The following is a 12342-nucleotide window of genomic DNA, read 5'->3' on the forward strand; positions in this document are numbered from 1 at the left end:
AACCGCGAGATCATGACCTAAGCGAAAGTAGGACGCTTAACCGACTAAGCCACCCAGGCGCCCCAAGAAAGATTTATTCTAAGAATGCAAGACTGATTTTCTTTTTCTTTTAATTAATTAATTTATTTTGAGAGAGAGAGAGAGCATGAGAGAGTGGGGGTAGTGGAGGGGCAGAGGTAGAGAGAGGGAGAGACAGAATCCCAAACAGGCTCTGTGCTGTCAGAGGTACTCCAACTCACAAACCGTGAGATCATGACCTGAGCCAAGATCAAGAGTTGGATACTTAACCAACTGAGGTACCCAGATACCCTGCAAGACCTATTTTCTAGATCACCACAACAGATACATTAAAAAGCATTTGACGAAAGTGAGCATACACCACCATACCTGGCATGTGGTCTCAACAGGATCAACTCCCTCCTCACCCTGGCAACCTGACTCTTACCACACCACACTTGACAGGTAGCCTCGGCTGGGACTGGTGTCCCTTAAAGTAGCTTTTGAGGGTAATGGCTCCTGGGGATGATGGTGGCTAATCCTGTCCACCAGCACACCTACAACAGTGTCAGACCAGACACAACAGGAAGACGCAGACAGTGCACCCAAGGGACAGCACTGGTGGGCCTAATTCTGGTGACTAGGGGAGACTGCATTTCTGGGCCCCAGAGGATGCCTTCTACAAAGGCCACTCCTTCAAGACCAAGAGCAGTACCTATTCTACCTAATACATAAAAAGACACAAAGAGTCAGGCAATAAGAGGAGACAGAGGAATATATTCCAAACAAAATAACAAGACAAGTACTCAGAAAAAGAACTTAAAAAGAGAGAGATAAGCAATCTACCTGATAAAGAGTTCAAAGTAATGGTCACCAAAAAACAAAGAAACAAAAAAAACCCACAAAGAAACACAAAAAAAAAAACAAAAAAAGAACCAACAACAACACAACAACAACAACAAAGTAATGGTCAGAAAGATGCTCATCAAATTCAGGAAAAGAATGGATAAACACAGTAGAAACCTCAACAGATAGAAAATATAAAAAAAGAAACCATTCAGAGTGAAAGAATAATTATTATTGTATATTTGATGAAAGAAATTGAAGATAATACAAATATATTAAAAGATATACCATGCTCATGAATTAGAATATTGGAGTATCATTTAATATTGTTAAAATGTCCTTACTACCAAAAGTAATCTACAGACTCCATGAAATTTTTATCAAAATACCAACAGCATTTTCTACAGAACTAGAACAAAGAATGCTAAAATTTGTAAGTAATCACAAAAGACCCCAGACAGCTAGAGCAATCTTGAGAAAAAAGAGCAAAGTTGAGGCATCTGGGAGNAATGGTACTAGCACAAAAAAAAAAACAGACACATAGATCAATGGAACAGAAGTGAAAGCCCAGAAATAAATCCACACTTACATGGTCAATTAAACTACCAAGAAGGATGCAAGAATATACAATGGCGAAAAAGAGGAACTCTTCAATAAATGGCATTGGGAAAACTAGAAAGCTACATGAGAAAACGAAACTAGGAGCTTCTGGGTGGCTCAGTCAGTTAAGCCTCCGACTTCGACTCAGGTCATGATCTCACGGTTCGTGGGTTGGAGCCCTGCATCAGGCTCTGTGCTGACAGCTAGCTCAGAGCCTGGAGCCTGTTTCAAATTCTGTGCCTCCCTCTATCTCTGACCCTCCCCTGCTCATGCTGTGTCTCTCTCTCAGAAATTTAAAAAAAAAAAAAAACATTTAAAAAATTTAAAAAAGAGAAAATGAAACCAAACTATTTTCTTATATCCTTTACAAAAACAGGCTCAAAATAAAGTCCTAAATGTAAAACCTGAAGTCATAAGATTCCTAGAAGAAAATACAGGCAGCAAACTTCTGGACATAAAGTTTAGCAATACCTTTTTGAAACTATCTCCTCAAGCAAGGACAACAAAAGCAAAAAAGTAAAAATAAACAATTGACACTACATAAAACTATAAAGCTTATGGACAACAAAGGAAGCCATCCAAAAAATGAATAGGCAACCTAATGGGTGGGAGAAGATATTTGCACATCACATATCTGACTAGGGGATAATATCTAAAATATATAAAGAAATAATACGACCTGCCCTTGATGTGGCGTTGGGGACCCTATGTCACGCCACCTTCTGTAAGTATGGGGCTCACCACCCTTTCCAGCCTCAGTTTCCCCATCTGTGCTCAAGGGGTCGGGGCGCCTGACTATAGGACTCTGAGACAAGCAGCAGCTCAACCGTTCAGCCGGCTCAGGCCATCCTCTTCACGAGAGGTACCCTGAGGGGGCTGGTCTGTGACTCTGTACACTCACCAGGCAGACGCTTCAGCGCCATCACAGACACCAGACACCAAGTATTTCTCCTAAAGTTGCTTTTGCTGATCATCGGTGGCAAGATGGCAAAGAAACAGGGAGTTCCATACTTCGTGCCTGCATCTCTCAAACAAAGAAGGGCTGAAGCCAAAAAACTGTGAACTGCATGACTCTGGGAAGAAAAGAGACGGATTCCACTAAGAAGACAGCTTCACAGGTGTGTGATTGTGAACTGGGGAAGATAAAAATGGGCCAGGACACGGAGGTGTGGAGGGGAGGGAGGCCCTTCTGCAGAGACACAAAAAGAAGAAAAAGAGCGGCTGGGGAATCTTAGAACGTTCCCTGAAAAAGAGAAAAAATTCGGCCTAGGATGGAGAGGGATTGTATGGTTCCATCTCTAACCACAGGGTGCTTGGAGAGAGATCCTATCGCTAACTGCAGAGCTTTCTTTGGGCTGGTGCTCCAGTCCCAGAAATCGATCCAGGATACATGGTATACAAGGGATCACAGTTGCAGTCGGATTCAGAAGGAACCAGTTCCCTACTCAATTCCGTGCTAGAAAGTGCCCTGGGCTTGTGGGATTACATTTCGGGTAGTATCATTAATGCATGTAGAATAACATCTGGAAACGAGGCAGGGCGTGGGACAGAGAACATGGCCCACCTTGGCTGTGCCCACAGCACAGTGAGATCGTACCCAAAAGAGTGTTTTACAACGCCTGGTTCAAGAAGGGAATGGAGGGTCACCATTTTACTCACCACAACCACCAAAGTGGGGCACTCGGGACCAACAGTGGAGGCGAGACCACCTACACCAAACCACAACCATCAGCGCTGCCTAGCTGCTTTGTTACCTGAGCCTGGATACGGAAACAGCCCTGCTCCCAAGATCAGCGATGACACACTGCCATTACTTGCTATTCAAATTTATTCTCCCTTATCTCGTTCCTGTCTGTCTGCTTCTCTGGACTGGGTACTCCGGTTATACGTGTGCTTCAAAAGGCATATATAATCCATTCTCTTGATGCATGTTCTACCTCCACGTTACCTTCCTTTCTCCCTCTCAGAAATAAACAGACAATATAGATTCTCTGGATAAGATCATCTTCGTATTTGGTGATTTTTTTTTTTCTCCTCACCTCCTGCCGAATTCTCCTTTTCCTCATCTGAATTAAGCCTTTAAGTCTCTCTGCCAGTTCAATGTTCAAATTCTCTTTCTCTGCACCACTGTAATTTCTCTCTTTGTAGGCTCTTCCATCAGCACTGCCTCCACAAGGATCTTTATTTCTGGCTGGGATTTCTCGTTTTATGCTTTTAGACTGTCCTTTGTCTTCTGTTGTTTTTGTTTTCTTTAGATTATTTTTCCTTTCCTTGTTTGTTTGATTTGTTTGTGTGTTTGCGTGCTCTGTTCCCTGCTTATCTATCTCTTTTCCTTTCCAGGGCTACCTCAAGAAACAAGCCAAAGTATACATGGTGGAGAGTCAAAAATATCAATACAAGTAGGGAAATCAAATAACCAAAGTCACAACTAGAGAGACCAAGGAACACCGTTAAAAGACACTTCCTGAACAGACAGGCCCTAGACAGTCTATGAACCTCCTTTAATATAGTAGTACACACAGGTGCAGAGCCCATAACAAGCTTATAAAACTGATAGGAAACAGAAAGCAAGCAAAAATGACAAAACAGAAGGAAGAACTCCCCACTAAATGAATTCCAGGAAAAAGTGACAACTAAAGAATTGGTCAAGCAGATATAAGCAACATAACTGAACAAGAAATTAGAACAACACTCATAATGGGTTTGAAAACAGCATGGAAGACAGCAGAAGCACTATTGTTATGAAGACTATGAACCTTAAAAATAGTTGTGGTGTAAAAAATGCTATAAACGAGGTGCATAATATAATGGAGCAGGCAACTGCTCAAATTAAAGAGGAGAGAGGAGCTTAGGTAAATTAGAAAACATAATTAGAGAAAAACAGAGATAAACAGATCCAGGAGCTCTAAAAGAGAATACAAGAACTGAGTGATACAATCAAATGGAAAAATATCCTTATCATAGGAATTCCAGAAGAAGGAGCGAGAAAAAGGGGCTGAAGGGATATGTAAACAAATTTTAGCTGAGACCTTCCACAATCTGGGGAAGGAAATACTGAAATCCAAAAGACACAGAGAACTCCCCTCAGATGTAACTTGAATCCATCTTCTACACGACATATCATAGTGAAACAGGCAAAATATAAGGACAAAGAGAGAATTCTGAAAGCAGCTAGGGAGAAAAGGGCCCTAACATACAAATGGAGACCTATCAGAGTAGTTACAGATCTATCTATTGAAACTAGGCAGGCCAGAAAGGAATGGCAGGAGATATTCAATGTGAGGAACAGAAAAAATATGCAGCCAAGAATCCTCTATCCAGCAAGCCTGTCATTCAGAATTGAAGGAGAGATAAAGGTTTTCTCAAACAAACAAAAACGGAAAGAATTCATCACCACTAAACCAGCCCTACAAGAAATCCTAAGGGGGACTCTATGAGGGAAATGTTGCAGGAACACAAGGTACCAGAGACACTGTTACAAGTATGAATCCTACAGAGAACACAATGACTCTAAATCCATATTTTTCAATAAAAACACTGAATGTAAATGTACTAAATTCTCCAATCAAAAGACATAGGGTATCAAAATATATGAAAAAACAAGATCCATCTATTTTCTGTCTAAAAGAGACTCATTTTACACCTGAGCACACCTTCAGATTGAAAGTGAGGGGATGGAGAAATGACTATCAGGCTACTGGAAGTCAAAAGAAAGCTGGAGTAGCCATACATATCGGACAACCTGGGCTTTAAAGTTAAGTCGGTAACAGGGNAAGCAATTAATCACAAACATAAAAATATTACTCATAAGAATGTGCTAATAGCAAGGGACTATAATATTCTACTTACAGCAATGGATAGATCAATTGACAGAAAATCACTAAAGAAACAATGGACCTGAATAACACATTGGACCACATGGATCTGACAGATATATTTAGAGCTCTACATCGTGAAGCTATAGAATTCACTTTCTTCTCAAGTGCCTAGGCACATTCTACAAGACAGATCACATACTGTGTCATACGGCAGCCCTCAATATATATAAAAGAATTGAGAGATCATACCATGCACACTTTCACATCACAATGCTATGAAACTTGAAATCAACCACAGGAAGAAGTCTGGAAAACCTCCAACAACATGGAGGTTAAAGTACATCCTAATAAAGAACTAATGGGACAATCAGGCAAGTAGAAGAGAAATTTAAAATATATATGGAAACTAATTAAAATGAAAATACAACAATCTAAATTCTTTAGGATACAGCAAAGGCAATCCTAAGAGGAAAATACATTGCAATTCTGGCTTATTTCAAGAAACTAGAAAAAGCACAAATATAAAATTTAACAGTGCACTTAAAGTTCTAGAAGCAGAGCAGAAAGAATACACCAAACACAGCAAAATAAGAGCAATAATAAAGATCTGGGAAGAAATAAACAATATAGAAACCAAAAAAATCCAGTTGAGCAATTCAATAGAAACCAAGAGTTGGTTTTTGAAAAATAAACAAAATTGACAAAACTCTATACCCAGGCTTCAAAAAATAAGAGACAGCACCCATATACACAAAATCATGAATTAAAATGGATTTATTACAACCAACCCCTCAGAGATACAAGCAATTAACAGGGAATACTATGAAAATTATATGCGAACAAACTGGACAACTTAAAAGAAATCGATAAATTCCTGAACACACACAACCAAAATTCACACAGGAAGAAATGGAAAATCTGAACAGACCCATAACTAGTGAAGGAATTGAATCAGTTATCCAAAATTTCCCAACAAACAAAAGCCGAGGGCCAGATGGCTTTCCTGGGGAATTTTACCAGACATTTAAAACAGAGTTAATGCCCATTCTTCTCAAGTTATTCCAAAAAACAGAAATGGAAGGGAAACTGCCGGACTCATTTTACAAAGCCAGCATCATTTTGATTCCCAAGCCAGACAGAGACCCAGCAAAAAAAAGAGAACTACAGGCCAATATCCTTGATGAATACAGATGCAAAAATCCTCAACAAGAAAACTGAATCCAGCAGCAAATAAAAAGAATAATCCACCATGATCAAGTGGGATTCATTCCTGGGTTACAGGGCTGGTTCAATATTCCCATATCAATCAATGTGATTCATCACATTAACAAAAGAAAAGATAAAAACCGTATGATCCTGTCTACAGATGCAGAAAAAGCATTTGACAAAGTACAGCATCGCTTCTTAATAAAGACCCTCGAGAAAGTCGGGATAGAAGGAACTTACTTAAACATCATAAAACCCATCTATCAGAAGCCCTCAGCTAACATCATCCTCAATGGGGAAAAACAGAGAGCTTTCCCACTGAGATCAGGAACATGACAGGGATGTCCACTCTCACCACTGCTGTTTAACATAGTGCTGGAAGTCCTAGCATCAGCCATCAGACAACAAAAGGAAATAAAAGGCATGAGAATTGGCAAAGAAGAAGTCAACTTTCACTTTTCGCAGATGACATGGTACTCTACATAGAAAACCCGACAGTGGGATGCCTGAGTGGCTCTGTTGGTTAAGTGTCCAACGTCAGCTCAGGTCATGATCTCACGGCTCATGGGTTCGAGCCCAGCGTCGGGCTCTGTGCTGACTGCCAGCTCAAAGCCTGGAGCCTCTTTCAGTTTCTGTATCCTCCTGTCTCTCTGACACTTCCCTGCTCACACTCACTCTGACTCTCTCTCTCCCTCCCAGAAATAAATAAAACATTTTAAAAATTTTTTAAAAAAGGAAAGGAAACCCGACAGACTCCACCAGAAGTGTACTAGAACTGATCCATGAATTCAGCAAAGTTGCAGGATACAAAATCAACGTACAGAAATTGGTTGCATTTTTATACACCAATAATGAAGCAACAGAAGGAGAAATCAAGAAACTGATTCCATTCACAATTGCACAAAAAAACATAAAATACCCAGGAATAAACCTAACCAATGATATAGGAGATCTGTATAATGAAATCTATACAAAACTTACAAAGGAAACTGAAGAAGAAACAAAGAAATGGAAAAACATTCCATCCTCTTGGATTGGAAGAATACATATTGTTAAAATGTCATTACCACCCAAAGCAGTCTACACATTCAATGCAATCCCACTCAAAACTGGACCAGCATTGTTCTTGAAACTAGAACAAACGATCCTAAAATTTCTATGAGCCACAAAAGACCCTGAATAGCCAAAGTAATACTGAAGACAAAAACCAAAATGGGAGGCATCACCATCCCAGACTTTAACCTCTACTACAAAGCTGTAATCATCTAGACAGTATCAAGTATGGTATTGGCACAAAAACAGACACATAGACCACTGGAATAGAATAGCGAACTCAGAATCGGACCCACAAATGTATGGCCAACTAATCTTTGACAAAGCAGGATACAGTGTCAAATTGAAATAACACAGCCTCTTTAACAGATGGTGCTGGGAGAACTGGACAACACGGAAAAGAATGAAAGTAGATCACTTTCTTACACCATACACAAAAATAAACTCAAAATGGATGAAGGAGCTGAATGTGAGACAGGAAACCTTTAAAACCCTAGAGGAGAAAGCATGAAACCACCTCCGTGATCTCAGCCACAGCAATTTCGTACTGGATACATCTCCAAAGGCATGAGAATCAAGAGCAAAAATGAACTATTGGGACCTCATAAAGATAAAAAGCTTTTCAAGAAAAGGGAAACAATCAAGAAAACTAATAGGTAACTGACAGAATGGGAAAAGATAGTTGCAAATGACATATCAGATAAAGGGCTAGTATCCAAAATCTATAAGGAACACACCAAACTCCACACCCAGAAAACAAATAATCCAGTGAAGAAATGGGCAGAAGGATTGAACAGACACTTCTCCAAAGAGGATAAATAGATGGCCAACAGACACATGAAATGATGCTCAGTGTCCATCATCATCAGGGCAGTACTAGTCAAAACCACACTGAGATACCACCTCATGCCAGTCAGAGTGGCGAAAATGAACAAATTAGGAGACTATAGATGCTGGCGAGGATGTGGAGAAACGGGCANCGAATACTACATGGCGATGGAAAGTATGAAATCTAGCCATGTGTAGCAACGTAGATGGAACTCGAGGGTGTTAACCTAAGTGAAATAAGTCAGGCAGAGAAGGACAGATACCATATATTTTCACTCATATGAAACTAGAGAAACTTAACAGAGGAACATGGGAGAGCGGAGGGGGAAAAACAGTTAAGGAGTGGGAGGGAGGCAAACCATAAGAGATTGTTAAATATAGAGAATGAACTGAGGGTTGATAGGAGTGGGGAGAAGGGAAGGGGGGTGATGGGTATGAAAGAGGGCACTTGTTAGGATGAGCACTGGGTGTTATATGGAAACCAACTTAACAATAAACTAGAAAAGAAAAAAAAAGAACTCCTATAACTCAAAATACATACACACAAAAACAATCCTATTTCAAAATGGGCAGAGGACCTGAACAGACATTTCCCACGAAGACATACAAATGGCCTGTAGACACATGAAGAGATGTTCCACATCACTCATCATGAAGGAAATAGAAATCAAAGCCACAATGAGATATCACCTCACACCAATCAGAATGGCTAACATCAAAAAGACATGAAATGACAAGTGTTGGTGAGGATGTGGAAAAAAGGGAACACCCCATAGAGTATTGGTGTAGGAAAAAAAACTGGTAGAGCCACTATGGAAAACCATATGGTGGTTCCTAAAAAAAAATCAAATAGAGCTACCATACAATCCAGCAATTCCACTTCTGGGTATTTATCCAAAGCAAGCAAAAACAGTAATTCAAAAAAAGATACACACATACCTATTGTCACAGCAGTATTGTTTCAATGGCCAAGATATGACAGCACTGTAAGTATCCATCAATAAATCAATGGATAAAGAAAATGTGGGGAGTGTGTGTGTGTGTATTATTCAACCATAAGTAAAAAATAAAATCTTGTCATTTGCAACAATACGGATAGACTTAGGGAGTATTATGCAAAGTGAAATAGTGTAGAGAAAGACAAATACCGTATGATTTCACTCATATGCAGAATCTACAAATAAAACAAAATAGAAACATACCCAAATACAGAGAACAAACTAGCGTTTGCCAGTGGGATGAAGGAAGAGTGGATGAGTGAAAGAAGTGAAAGCAATCAAGAGGTACAAACTTCCATTGGGGTGCCTGGGTGGTTCATTCGGTTAAGCATCCGACTTCGGCTCAGGTCATGATCTGACAGTTCGTGAGTTCAAGCCCTACATCGTGCTCGATGCTAACACTGTGAAGCCTGCTTGGGATTCTCTCTCTCTGTCCCTCCCCTACTTGCTCTCTCAAAATAAATAACTAAACTTTAAAAAAGAGGTACAAACTTCCAGTTATAAAATAAGTAAGTCACAAGGAACTAAAGTACAAGATACAAAATATAAACAAAATATTGTAATAAAACTTTGGTGACAGCAACTGGACTTACAGTGCTGATTATTTCCTAATGTATATAAATGCAGAACTATTATTTTGTACACCTGAAACTAATGTAATATTTACATCAACTATACTTCAATTAAAAAAAGAGAAATCAATATCTATTTATAAATTTCAAAGGGAAATTAACAATACATATGTACAAGAATCAGTGAAGTAGTTATTTGTGTATGGACATGATTATAGAGGAGAGGAAGAAAATTGTCAACAATCTACAAAAAATCTACTAGAACTAGCTGAGAGAATTTAGCAAAATCAAAAAATACAAAGTCAGTAAATCACTTAAAATTTCATTTATCATATTAGAAAACATGAACTATATAGGGACAAATTTAGTAAAACATATGCTAGATTTGTACAATGATAAATTATGAAATACTGCTAATAGAAATGAAAGGAAAACTAAACAAATGGAGAGATATACTATATTCATATAACCAGAGACAAATACTATTAAGATGCCACAGATATAAAAATCTATTATAATCCCAATAAAAGTTCCAGAAGGACTCATGAAAATTGAGAAGATGATACTAAAATTTATATATGGAAATGGAACTGTTAATATCCAAAACAATTCTGAAAAAGTAGAACAACGTTCCAGGAGTCACAATATCTGATTTCAAGACTTAAGTATAAAATTACAGTTATCAATTAGCATGGTATTAGGTTAAAGAAAGACATACAGATTAACTGATTCACAAATACATGATAAATTTATTTTTTTTTACACAGATGCAAAGTAATTCAATGAAGAAATTAGTCTACAACAAATGATGGTGGGATAAACCGACTGCAGGGGATAAAACATGAATCTTTACCCATATCTCTCATATCACAAACAGACAAGATTAGAAAGAGAAAACAAGGCTCCAGCAGTACCATTTCAATGAAAAAAGAAATAAACTGATCAATCACCTGATGTGTTTTACAGTTACTAAGGAATTTTAGGGTTTTAATAAAAGCATAGGAAATGAATTAGTGATAGGTATGCAGAAAATAAGAAAAATAATTTTAAAACATTATTAACTATGGAAAATGCTAGGGGCACCTAGCATTAACTCTAGAAAATTAACTCCAGAAAATGCTGGGTTGTTCAACTGGTTAAGCGTCCAATTTCAGCTCAGGTCATGATCTGGCGGTCCCACAACTCAAGACCCTCATCACGCTCTGTGCTGATAGCTCAAAGCCTGGAACCTGGTTCAGATTCTGTCTTCCTCTCTGCCCCTTCCCCGCTCATCCTTTCTCTCTCTCTGTCTCTCAAAAATAAATAAACATTAACAAATGTTTTAGAATGGGGCGGCTGGGTGGCTCAATCTGTTGAGCATCCAACTCTTGATTTCGGCTCAGGCCATGATCTCACAGTTCATGGGTTTGAGACGCACATCTGGCTCTGCACTGATAGCACAGAGCCTGCTTGGGATTCTCTCTCTCCCTCTCTCTCTGCCCCATCCCAACTCATGCTCTATCTCTCAAAATAAATAAACATTAAAAAACTTGTTTTGAAAAAGAAATTTAGAAACTGTGCAAAGGAATGTAATCATTATACACAATGTGTATATTCACATGAATGTGTGTGTATATGAGATATACGTGCAATAAACACTATGTAGACCTGCTGTGGATATTTACATAGTTGTAGTCATGCAAACACTGATTAACAATTTCATCAGAACTATGGTATAATCATATTGAAAGAATGAGAGGAGGGAACTCTGTGCTTCGCAGGCAGTATATGAAAACTAAACCTGCAACTATCATGTAATAATGGTAGTCTAAAACTGAGAAATAAAGAGATAGCCTTATAAGCATATTAAACAGAATCATACAGATAAAAGCAAAGAACACCTAGAAGAACTGAGTCATATCTTTGAGTAGAGTCTGAGTAGAATAGAAGCTTTTTTTTTTTCAGTGTAGTCTTATGGTAATATTTGATTTTCAAAAAGCACATTTATTGAATTTAATAAATAAAAAGTTATTTAGAAAATAAACATTATATACCAATTAAAAGTACATGGAACATGTTAATATACATTTAAATTATATGAAATAAACAGGAGAAGAAAATAAAGCATATATCACATAAAGTTACTGCAGTTATATGAAACACATATACGTATCCTGATAGGAATCAGAAGAAAACAGTAATACAAAATATTAACATCTATTTACCTAATGATTATTGCTTAAATTTTTAAAATACAATTTAAGTAACATTAAGAAAAAAAACTATGCTAAGAAGTACCAATAAGTGAGATGCAAGAAGAGGTATATATTACCATCCATGAACACTTTTGCCAAAAATAGAACTGAATCTAAATCTGATCAGACCTCTATACCCAACAGTTTATAGAACATATTGGGGCCACTGGAAAGACAACACAGAAATGCG

The 12342-nt window shown here is 38.2% G+C and overlaps 1 protein-coding gene across 1 annotated transcript in view; it reads right to left on the bottom strand.

Annotated features, from left to right (window-relative positions):
• ATRX (ATRX chromatin remodeler) overlaps positions 1–12342 on the bottom strand; it is a 261336-nt gene that overhangs the window by 141204 nt on the left and 107790 nt on the right.

This window comes from Crocuta crocuta, unplaced genomic scaffold (assembly GCF_008692635.1).
Source record: "Crocuta crocuta isolate KB4526 unplaced genomic scaffold, BGI_CrCroc_1.0 scaffold864, whole genome shotgun sequence".
Lineage (NCBI taxonomy): Eukaryota > Metazoa > Chordata > Mammalia > Carnivora > Hyaenidae > Crocuta > Crocuta crocuta.